We start from the raw sequence: 11,947 nt of genomic DNA, 5'->3' as shown, positions 1-11,947 counted from the left end.
AGGTTCAGGGGACTGGTTTGGTCCTATGTTGGTTCCTCAGCTGTCAGATTGGGGTTCATGAGTCCCACTTGCTCAGTCAGCTGTTTCTGTGGGTTTTCCCAGAGTGGTATTGACCCCTTTATTCATCACTTCTCCAACAGAGGCATATTGTAATAGAGTAGAATGTAGGTTTCTGGTCTCACAATCACTAGTCCTTGAATGTAGGAGAGGTTAATGGGATCAGTATGCAGTAACTACAGTTAGGGAACTACACTATTTCTAGCCCAGATATCACCAGAAGTTCCAGTGTAAGGATTGGCTGTTAAATGGCCAGATGTGAACTATAAGTTCCCATATGAGGTGTGTGAAAAATACTTTGAGGCTTCTGCTTGCCCTCCTTTGAGTCTCCTGGACTGGGGACTGCATGCAGGGTGACCTGCCCCGGTGGACCAAGCCATCCAGAGTCTCCCACATTGGAGTGCTAGTCCTGCCTCTACCCACCAGGAAAGGGAGTGTCTCAGACCCACCTGCACCCACCAGGAGAGCCATCAGAGTATTGTACTTGCTTGTACCCACTGTAAGAGAACCTTGGACAGGTACCCACAAGGAGAGGGAGAGACCCCACCTGCACCCACTGGAAGACAGGATGGAAAGATGACAATATAAGAACACATTCAACAACAGAAAGACCAATATGATGCCGCCAGAATCTAGGGACTCTACACCTACAAGACCTGAACATCCCAACACAGATGAAGCAGAAAAGAAGACCTTAAACAGCTTTATGAAGACAATAGAGATCCTCCTAGAGAAAATGAGAAAATCCCTTAAAGAAACGGAAGAAAAAAAATTCAAGAAATGGAGGAAAAGACAAACCAAAATAAATGCAAGAAATGAATAAATCTCTTAAAGAAAGCAAGGGAAGCCAAGAAAAAAACAACCAAACAAGTGAAGGAAACAATTCAAACATTTCAAGACTTGAAAGGTGAAATAGAGACAAAAAAAAAAAAAAAACACAGGCTGAGGGAATGCTGGGAATAGAAAAGCTGGGTAACTGATCAGGAGAGCATAACCAACAGAATACAGGAGATGGAAGAGAGACTCTCAGGCATTGAAGATACACGAGGAGAAATAGACTCATCCACCAAAGAAAATCTTAAGTCCAACAAATCCCTAACACAAAACATCCAGGAAATATGGGGCACTATGAAAAGACCAAACCTAAGAGTAATAGGTATAGAAGAAGGTGAAGAAACCCACCTTAAAGGTGCAGAAAAATATTCAACAAAATCATAGAAGAAAACTTTCCCAGACTAAAGAATGACATGCCAATGAAAGTACAAGAAGCCTACAGAACACCAAATAGAGTGGACCACAAAAGTCCACTTGCCACATAATAATCAAAAACCCCAAACATACAGAATAAAGAAAGAATATTAAGAGCAGCAAAGGAAAAAAGCTAAGTAACATATAAAGTCAGATGTTATCAGAATTATACCTGACTTCTCCATAGAAACTCTGGAAGCCAGAAGGTCCTGGATAGATGTTCTATAAACACTATGAGATCACAGATGTCAGCCCAGACTATTAAACCCAGCAAACCTTTCAATCACTATAGATGGAGAAAACAAGATATCCCATGACAAAACCAGATTTAAACAGTACATATCTACTAATCCAGCCCTACAGAAAGTACTGAAAGGAAAACACCAACATAAGGAAGTTAACTACACTCACATAAACATAGGCAATAGATAATCCCACTTTAACAAAAGCCAAAAGTAAAAAAGGGGAGGAAATCCACACACAATTCCATCACCACCACCAAATCCAAAACAAACAACAATTAACAATCAATAGTCATTAATATCCCTCAATATCAATGGTCTTAACTCGCCTATAAAAAGACACAGGCTAACAGAATGGATACGAAGACAAAAGCCATCGTGCTGCATGTAAGAAACACACCTAAACTTCAAAGACAGACGGTACCTCAGAGTTAAGGGATGGGAAAAGATTTTCCAATCAAATGGACCCAAGAAATAATCTGGTATAGTAATGCTAATATCTAAAACTTAGACTTCAAACTAAAATCAATCAAAAGAAATGAAGAAAGTCATTTCATATTCATCACAAAAAAATCCATCAAGATGAAGTCTCAATTCTGAACATCTATGCCCCAAACACAAAGGCACCCATGTTTATAACAGAAACATTACTAAAACTCAAATCACACATAAAACCTCACACATTTATATTGGGAGACTTCAACAACCCACTCTTACCACTAGACAGGACCACCAGACAGAAAAACAACAAAACAAAGGAATTAACAGAAGATATGATCCAGTTGGGTTTAACAGACATCTATAGAACATACCATCCAAACACAGAAGAATATACCCTTTTCTCAGTGCCACATGGAACATTCTCTAAAATTGACCACATATTTGGGAAAACAGCAAACCTTAACAGATACAAAACAGTGGAATAAACTTATCAGATCATTTTATCAGATCATCATGGTTTAAAATTAGATTCAACAACAACACAAATTGCAGAAACCCTACAAACTCATGGAACTTGAACAATGCGCTATTGCATCATTCCTGGGTCAAAGAAGAAATAAAAAAAGAAATTAAAGACTTTCTAGAATTCAATGAGAATGAAGATAAAACATACCTAAACTTATGGACTCTTTAAAAGCAGTGCTAAGAGGAAAGATCATAGTACTAAGTGCCCACAGGAAGAAACTTGAGAATAGTCACACTAGAGAATTAACAGCACACATGAAGGCTCTAGAACAAAAAGAAGCAAACTCACCCCACAGGAGTAGATGCCAGGAAATAATCAAATTAAAGCCTGTAATCAGTAAAGGAGAAACAAATAAAACTTACAAAGAATCAATATAACAAAGAATTGGTTCTTTGAGAAAATCAACAAGATAGACAAACCTTTATCTAACCTAATGAAAAGGCAGACAGAGAACATGCAAATTAAAAAACAGAAATGAAAAGGAGGACATAATAACAGCCACTAGGGAAATCCAGAGAATCAACAGGTCATACTTTGAAAATCTGTACTCCACCAAATTTGAAAATCCAAAGGAAGTGGACAATTTTCTGCATAGATACCCACTTACCAAAATTAAAACAAGGACAAGCAATTTAAATAGACCTATAACCCTAGTGAAATAGAAGCAGTCATCAAGAGTCTCCCAACCAAAAAAATCCCAAGGGCCAGATGGTTTCAGTGTAGGATTCTACTGGAAATTCAAAGAAGAGCTAATACCAATAGTCCTCAAAGTATTCCACACAATAGAAGCAGAAGGGACATTGCCAAACTCTTTTTACGAAGCTACAATTACCTTAGTACCCAAGCCACACAAAGACACAACTAAGAAAGAGAACTATAGACCAATCTCCCTCATGAACATAGATGCAAAAATACTCAATAAAATACTGGCAAATAGAATCCAAGAACAAATGAGAAAAATCATCCACCATGATCAAGTAGATACAACATATAAAAATCCATCAATGAAATCCACCATATAAACAAACTGAGAAAGAAAAACCACATGATCATCTCACTAGATGCTGAAAAGCCTTTTACAAAATCTAACACCCCATGATGATAAAGGTCTTGGAGAGATCAGGGATAACAGGAACATACGTAAACATAATAAAAACAATATACAGCAAGCCAAAAGCCAACATCAAAGTAAATGGAGAGAAACTCAACATGATTCCTCTAAAATCAGGAAGAAGACAAGGCTGTCCACTCTCTCCATATCTCTTCAATATTGGATTTGAAGTTCTAGCTAGAGCAATAAGACAACAAAAGGAGATCAAGGGGATATAAATTGGAAAGGAAGAAGTCAAACTTTCACTATTTGCAGATAATATGATAGTCTACATAAGTGACTTGAAAAACTCTACCAGGGAACTCATACAGCTGATAAACACCTTCAGCAAAGTGGCAGGACACAAGATTAACTCAAAAAAAATCAGTAAACCCACTATCTATAGATGATAAATGTGCTGAGAAAGAATTCAGAAAAACATCACCCTTTACAACAGCCACAAATAACATAAAATATCTTGGGTGTCTCAGAGTTGTTTTGAGTTGCATTTCTCTGATGGCCAAGGATTTTGAGCACTTTCTTAAGTGTCTTTCAGCCATTTCAGATTCCTCTGCTGAGAATTCTCTATTTAGTTCTGCACCCTACTTCTTAATTTCATTCTTTGGTGTTTTGGTGACTAGCTTCTTGAGTTCATTGTATATTTTGGAAATCAGGCCTCTGTCAGATGTAGGGTTTGTGAATATCTTTTCCCATTCTGTGGGCTGTCAATTTGTCTTACTGCCTGTGTCCTTTGATTGATGGGGGAAGTACTTTTGTGTATGTTTATCTTATTGATTGTTTAATAAAGTTCTGTTTGACCAATGAAACAGCAAGTTAGACAGGACTAGGAGTCAAAGAGGATTCTGGGAAATGTAGTAGAGAAGTGGTGATCCAGGCAGGAAGTAACATAGCAAGGAAGTGTCCCCCTTTGCCCCTTTGCCTCCTCCATATGGCGGGATATGAGCCACCGGCAAGGAGGGACGCCAATAAGGCATCCGATAAGATAAGTCTTATAAAATATATAGATTTATGATAATTGAGACTGAGCTAACAGATGAGAATCCTAGTCATTGGTCAAGCAGCATTGTACCTAATACAAGTCTCTCTGTGCATTAATTGGGACCCAGACTTGGGCTGGGGGCTGGCGTAAAGTGTACATGTGGCTGTGGGGTTCTGCGGCTTATGGTGGAAAGATTTATCATTACAGAATGGAAATCAGCCCTCTGTCAGATGTGGGGTTGGTGAATATCTTTTCCCATTCTGTGGGCTGTTGTTTTGTCTTACTGCCTGTGTCCTTTGATGGCTAAAATCGAAACACCAATGACAATCTATGCTGGAGAGGATGTGGAGGAAAAAGGAACACTTCTCCATTGCTGGTGGGAGTGCAAACTTGTAAGACCACTTTGGAAATCAGTATGGCGGTTGCTCAGAAAAATGGCAATCAGTCTACCTCAAGATCCAGCAATTCCTCTCTTGGGCATATACCCAAATAATGCACATTCATACAACACGGACATATGTTCAACTATGTTCATAGCAGCATTGTTTGTAATAGCCAGAACCTGGAAGCAACCTAGATGCCCCTCAACTGAAGAATGGATTGAGAAAATGCGGTACATTTATACAATGGAGTCCTACTCAGCAGAAAACAAACAAACAAACAAACAAACAAAAAAAAAACAATGGATTCTTGAAATTCGAAGGCAAATGGATGGAACTAGAAGAAACCATCCTGAGTGAGGTTAACCCAGTCACAAAAAGACAAACATGGTATATACTCACTCATATATGGATTTTAGACATAGAGCACAGGATTACCAGCCTACAATCCTCTTCACCAAAGAAACTAGGAAACAAGAAGGACTCTAAGGGACAAATGCATGGACCCCAAACAATGGGAAGGGGCAGGATCTCATGAGCTAATTGGGAGCATAAGGGTAGGGGAGAGGGAGTTGCCAGAATGAGAGGATGAGAAGAGGAGGGGAGAGGAGGAAATGGAGGAGCAGGAATGTTGAGTTGGGGGAAGAATAGTGGAGAGCAGGATGAGAGATATCATATCAGAGGGAGCCATTATAGGTCCAAGGAGAGTTCTGGCACTAGGGAGATTTCCAGAGATCTACAAGGATGACATGAACTGACAATCTAGGCAATGGTGGAGCAGATAACATAAATGCCCTTCCCCTATAATGAGACTGATGACTATTTTATGCCATCCTAGAGCCCTCATCCAGTGGCTGATGGAAGCAGAGGCAGACATCCACAGATATACACTGAACTGAACTCTGGAACCTAGTTGCAGAGAGGGAGGAATGAAGATCAAAGGGGTCAGAACCAGGCTGGTGAAACCCACAGAAACAGCTGGTCTGTACAAGGGGGAGCACATGGACCCCAGACTGCTGTCTGGGAGGCCATCACAGGACTGATCCAGACCCCTGAGCATGGATGTCAATGAGGAGGCCTCGGCACTCTAGGACGCCCCTGGTAGTGGATTACTATTTTTCCCTGGTGCAACAAGGGACTTTGAGTGCCCATCCCATGTGAAGGGATGCACTCTTGGCCTGGACACATGGGGGGGAGCTAGGCTCGGCGGAGGATGATGTGGTGGACTTTGGGGAGCCCCTGATGAGGGCCCTACCCTGCCTGGGGAGTGGAGGGTGAATGGGGTGGGGGGCAGGGGGGGTGACGGGGAAAGTTAGGGGGGAGGGGAGGGAGAGGGAGAAGTGATTGACATGAGAAGAAAGCTTATTCCTAATTTGAACTAATAAAAATTTAATTACAAAAAATATCTTGGGGGTAACCCTAACCAAACAAGTAAAAGATCTGTATGACAAGAACACTGAGTCTTTAAAGAAAGTAATTAAAGAAGATACCAGAAATTGGAAAGAGCTCCCATGCTCCTGGATAGGTAGGATCAACAAAGTAAAAATGGCAATCTTGCCAAAAGCAATGCACACATTCAATGCAATAATCCCCATCAAAATACCAGCACAATTCTTCACAGACCTTGAAAGAACAATACTCAACTTTATATGGAAAAACAAAAGACCCAGGATAGCCAAAACTACCCTGTATAATAAAGGAACTTCCAAACTATATTATAGAGCTATAGGCCTGAAAACAGCTTGGTATTGGCACAAAAATAGACAAGAAGACCAATGGAATGGAATAAAAAACCCTGATATTAACCCACACAACCATGAACACATGATTTTGATAAAGAAGCTAAAATTATAAAATGGATAAAAGAAAGCATCTTGAACAAATGGTGCTGGCATAACTGGATGCTAGACTGTAGAAGATTGGCGATAGATCCATATCTATTGCCATGCACTAAACTTAAGTCCAAATGGATCAAGTCCTCAGCATTAATACAGCCACACTGAACCTCTTAGAAGAGAAAGTAGGAACTACCCTTGAACGAATTCGTACAGGAGACTTCTTTCTGAACATAACACTAGTAGCAGACACTGAGATCGACACTTAATAAATGGAACCTCCTGAAACTGAGAAGTTTCTCTAAGGCAAAGGACACAGTCAACAAGACAAAATGGCAGCCTACAGAATGGGAGAAGATATTCACCAACTCTACATCTGAAAGAGGGCTGATTTCCAAAATATACAAAGATCTTAAGAAGCTAGTCACAAAACACCAAATAATCCAATGAAAAAGTGGAGTACAGAACTAAATAGACAATTCTTAATAGAGGAATCTAAAATGGCTGAAAGACACTTAAGAATGTGCTCAACATCCTTAGCCATCAGGGAAATGCAAATCTGAGATACCATCTTACTCCTGTCATAATGGCTAAAATAAAAAACTCCAATGACAGTTTATGCTGGAGAGGTTGTGGAGAAAAGGAACAATCCTTCACTGCTGGTGGGAGTGCGAACTTTTACAGCCACTCTGGAAACCAGTATGGAGATTCTTTAGGAAAATGGGAATCTGCCTACCAGAAGATCCAGCAATTCCACTCTTAGGCATATACCCAAAAGATGCACATTCATACAACAAGGATATCTACTCAACTATTTTCATAGTGTCATTATTTGTAATAGCCAGAACATGCAAACAACCTAGATGCACTTCAAGAGAAGAATGGATAAAGAATATGTGGGTATCCTGGGTCTTTTGTTTTCCCATATAAAGTTGAGAATTGTTTTTTTCTAGTTCTGTGAAGAAATGTGCTGGGATTTTGATGGGGATTGCATTGAATCTGTAGATTGCTTTTGCCAATATTGCCATTTTTACTATGGTGATCCTACCTATTCAAGAACATGGGAGATCCTTCCTATTCTGGTATGTTCTTTAATTTCTTCCTTTAAAGACTCAAAATTCTTATGATACAGGTCTTTCACTTATTTGGTTAGCAATACCCCCAAGGTATTTTATGTTATTTGTAGCAATTGTAAAGAGTGATATTTCTCTGATTTCTTTCTCAGCATATTTATCATTTATATATAGTAGGGCTATTGATTTTTTGAGTTAAACTTGTATCCTGCCACTTTGCTGAAGGTGTTTATCAGCTGTATGAGTTCCCTGGTAGAGTTTTTTGGTTCTCCTATGTAGACTATCTTATCAGCTGTAAATAGTGAAAGTTTGACTTCTTCCTTTCCAATTTATATCCCCTTGATCTCCTTTTGTTTTCTTATTGCTCCAGCTAGAACTTCAAGGCCAATATTGAAGAGATATGGAGAGAGTGGACAGCCTTGTCTTCTTCCTGATTTTAGAGGAATCATGTTGAGTTTCTCCCCATTTAGTTTGATGTTGGCTGTTGGCTTGCTCTATATTGTTTTTATTATGTTTAGGTATGTTCCTGTTATTCCTGATCTCTCCAGGACCTTTATCATCATGGGGTGTTGGATTTTGTCAAGGCATTTTCAGCATCTAGTGAGATGATCATGTGTTTTTTTCTTTCTCAGTTTGTTTATATGGTGGATTACATTGGTAGATTTTCTAATGTTGAATCATCCCTGCATCCCTGGGATGAAGCCTACTTGATCATGGTGGATGATTTTTCTGATATGTTCTTAGTTTCAGTTTGCCAGTATTTTATAGAGTATTTTTGCATCTATGCTCATGAGGGAAATTGGTCTGTAGTTCTCTTTCTTAGTTGTGTCTTTCCCTGTACAATAAAAGAACTTCCAGAGGCATCATCATCCCTGATTTCAAGCTCTATTATAGAGGTATAGTCCTGAAAATAGCTTCGTATTGGCACAAAAATAGACAGGTAGACCAATGAAATTGAGTTGAAAACCTTGATATTAACCCGCACACCTATGAACACCTGATTTTTGATAAAGAAGCTAAAGTTATACAATGGAATAAAGAAAGCATCTTCAACAAATGGTGCTGGCATAACTGGATGCTGGCATGTAGAAGACTGCATATAGATCCATGTCTATCACCATGCACAAAACTTAAGTCCAAATGGATCAAAGATCTCAACATAAACATAGCCAAACTGAGAGAAGAGAACGTAGGAAATACCCTTGAATGAATTGGCACAGGAGACTGGTTCCTGAACATAACACCAGTAGCACAGACACTGAGATCCACAATTAATAAATAAAACCTCCTGAAACTGAGAAGCTTCTGTAAGGCAAAGGACACAGTCAACAAGACAAAACAACAGCCCGCAGATTGGGAAAAGATATTCACCAACCCTATATCTGACAGAGGACTGATTTCCAAAATATACAAAGAACTCAAGAAACAAGTTCCCAAAACACCAAATAATCCAATTAAAAAGTGGGGTACAGAACTAAATAGACATTCTCAATAGAGGAATCTAAAATGGCTGAAAGACACATAAGAAAGTATTCAACATCCTTAGCCATTAGGGAAATGCAAATCAAAACAACTCTGAGATACCATCTTACACATGTCAGAATGGCTAAAATCAAAAACACCAATGACAGTTTATGCTGGAGAGGATGTGGAGAAAGGGGAACACTCCTTTACTGCTGGTGTGTGTACCAACTCGTATAGTCACTTTGGAAATCTGTATGGTGATTCCTCAGGAAAATGGAAATCAGTCTAGCTTAGGATCTAGCAATTCCACTCTTAGGCATATACCCCAAAGAAGCACATTCATACAACAAGGACATCTGTTCAATGATGTTCATAGCAGCATTATTTGTAATAGCCAGAATCTGGAAACAACCTAGATGCCACTCAACTGAAGAATGGATAGAGAAAATGCGGTACATTTACACAATGGAGTACTACTCAGCGGGGGGTGGGGGGAAGCAATGGAATCTTGAAATTCACAGGCAAATGGATGGAACTAGAAGAAACCATTCTGAGCGAGCAGTAACCTAGTCACAAAAAGACAAACATGGTATGTATTCACTCATATTTGGATTTCAGACATAGAGAAAAGAATTACCAGCCTACAATCCAGATTGCCAGAGAAGTTAGGAAACAAGGAGGACCCTAAGGGAGACATACATGATCCCCTGGAGAAGAGGAAAGGGACAAGACCTCCTGAGCAAGTTGGGATCATGGGGGGAAGAGAGAGGGAGCTAGTAGAATGAGAAGGGGAGAAGAGGAGGGGTGAGGAAGACATGATGGGGCAGGGTGGTTGAGTTGGGGAAGAACCGAAGAGAGCAAGATAAGAGATAATACAATAGAGGGAGACATTATAGGTTTAGAGAAATCAGGCACTAGGGAAATGTCTGGAGAGATAAAATGATGACACCAACTAACAATCTAAGCAACAGAGTAGAGGCTACCTTAAATGCCCTTTCCTGATAATGAAGTTGATGACTAATTCTTATGCCATCATATAGCCTTCTTCCAAGCAGCTGGTGGAGTAGAAGCAGACACCCACAGGTAAACCTTGAACTGAGCTGAAATCCAGTTGCAGAGAAGGAGGACTGATGAGCAAAGGGGTCCATACCAGGCTGGTGAAACCCACAGAAACAGCTGACCTGAACAAGGGAGAACTCTTGGTCCCCAGACTGATAGCTGGGAAACCAGCATGGGACTGATCCAGACCCCCTGATGTGGGTGTCAGTGAGGGGACCTTGGACATCTATAGGGACTCTTGTAGTGGACCAGTACTTATCCCTAGCATAGGAATGGACTTTGGGACCCCATCACACATGGATGGATACTCTCTGAGCCTAGACACAAGGGGGTTGGCCTAGGCCCTATCCCAAAGAATATGACAGACTTTGAAGACCCCCCATGGAAGTCCTCACCTTCCCTGGGCAACAGAAAGGGTATGGAATAGGTAGGGTGTTAGTTGGCAGAGGGGCCAGGGAGGAGGGGAGGGAGAGGGACCTGGGATTGACATGTAAATAATTTTCTTTCTAGTTAAAGTTAAAAAAGAAAATGTGGTACATTTACATTTATATTTTTAGTGAAAAAAGAGTATGAAATCTTAATATTTACAGGCAAATGGATGGAACTAGAAGAAACCATTCCAAGTGAGGTTACCTAGTCATAAAAACACAAACACAGTATGTACCCACTCATATATGGATATTAGACATAGAGCAAAGGATTATTAGCCTACAATCCACACTGCCAGAGAAGCCAAGAAAGAAGGAGGACCCTAAGAGAGACATGCATGGTTCCCCAGAGAAGGGGAAAGGAACAAGAGTTCCTGAGCAAATTGGGAGCACGGGGGTGGGGAGGGATGGAGGAAACAGAGAAGGGGAGAAGAGGAGGGGGAAGGAAACATGAGACATCATGAAGATTGAGTCTGGTGAAGAATAGAGGAGAGCAAAAAAAGACATACCATAATAGAGGGAGCCATTATAGGTTTAAAGAGAAATCTGGCACTAGGGAAATGTGCAGTTATCTACAAGGCTGACCCCAGCTAAGAATCTAAGCAATAGTGGAGAGGCTACATTAAATGCCCTTCCCCTATAATGAGATTGATGACTACCTTACATGCCATCCTAAGTCCTTCATCCAGTAGCTGATGGAAGCAGAAGCAGACACCCACAGCTAAGCACTGAGCTGAACTCCTGGAATTCAGTTGCAGAAAGGGAGGACTGATGAGCAAAGGGGTCAAGACCAGGCTGTGGAAACCCACAGAAACAGCTGACCTGAAGAAGGGGGAGCTCATGGTCCCCAGACTGACAGCTGGGAAACCAGTATAGGACTGATCCAGACCCCTTGAACATGCATGCTCAAGGAGGCCTGCACAGTCTATGGGGCCTCTGGTAGTGGATGTGCATTTGTCCCTAGTGTACGAATGGACTTTGGGAGCCCATTCTCCATAGAGAGATACTCTCTAAGTGTAGACACATGGGCAAGGTCCTCAGCCCTGCCCCAATTGATGTGGCAGACTTTGATGATCCTAAGTTAAAGTCCTTACCCTCCCTGGG

This window comes from Cricetulus griseus, chromosome 2 (assembly GCF_003668045.3).
Source record: "Cricetulus griseus strain 17A/GY chromosome 2, alternate assembly CriGri-PICRH-1.0, whole genome shotgun sequence".
In the NCBI taxonomy this organism is placed as follows: domain Eukaryota; kingdom Metazoa; phylum Chordata; class Mammalia; order Rodentia; family Cricetidae; genus Cricetulus; species Cricetulus griseus.
Note: the sequence above shows the minus strand (reverse complement) of the source record.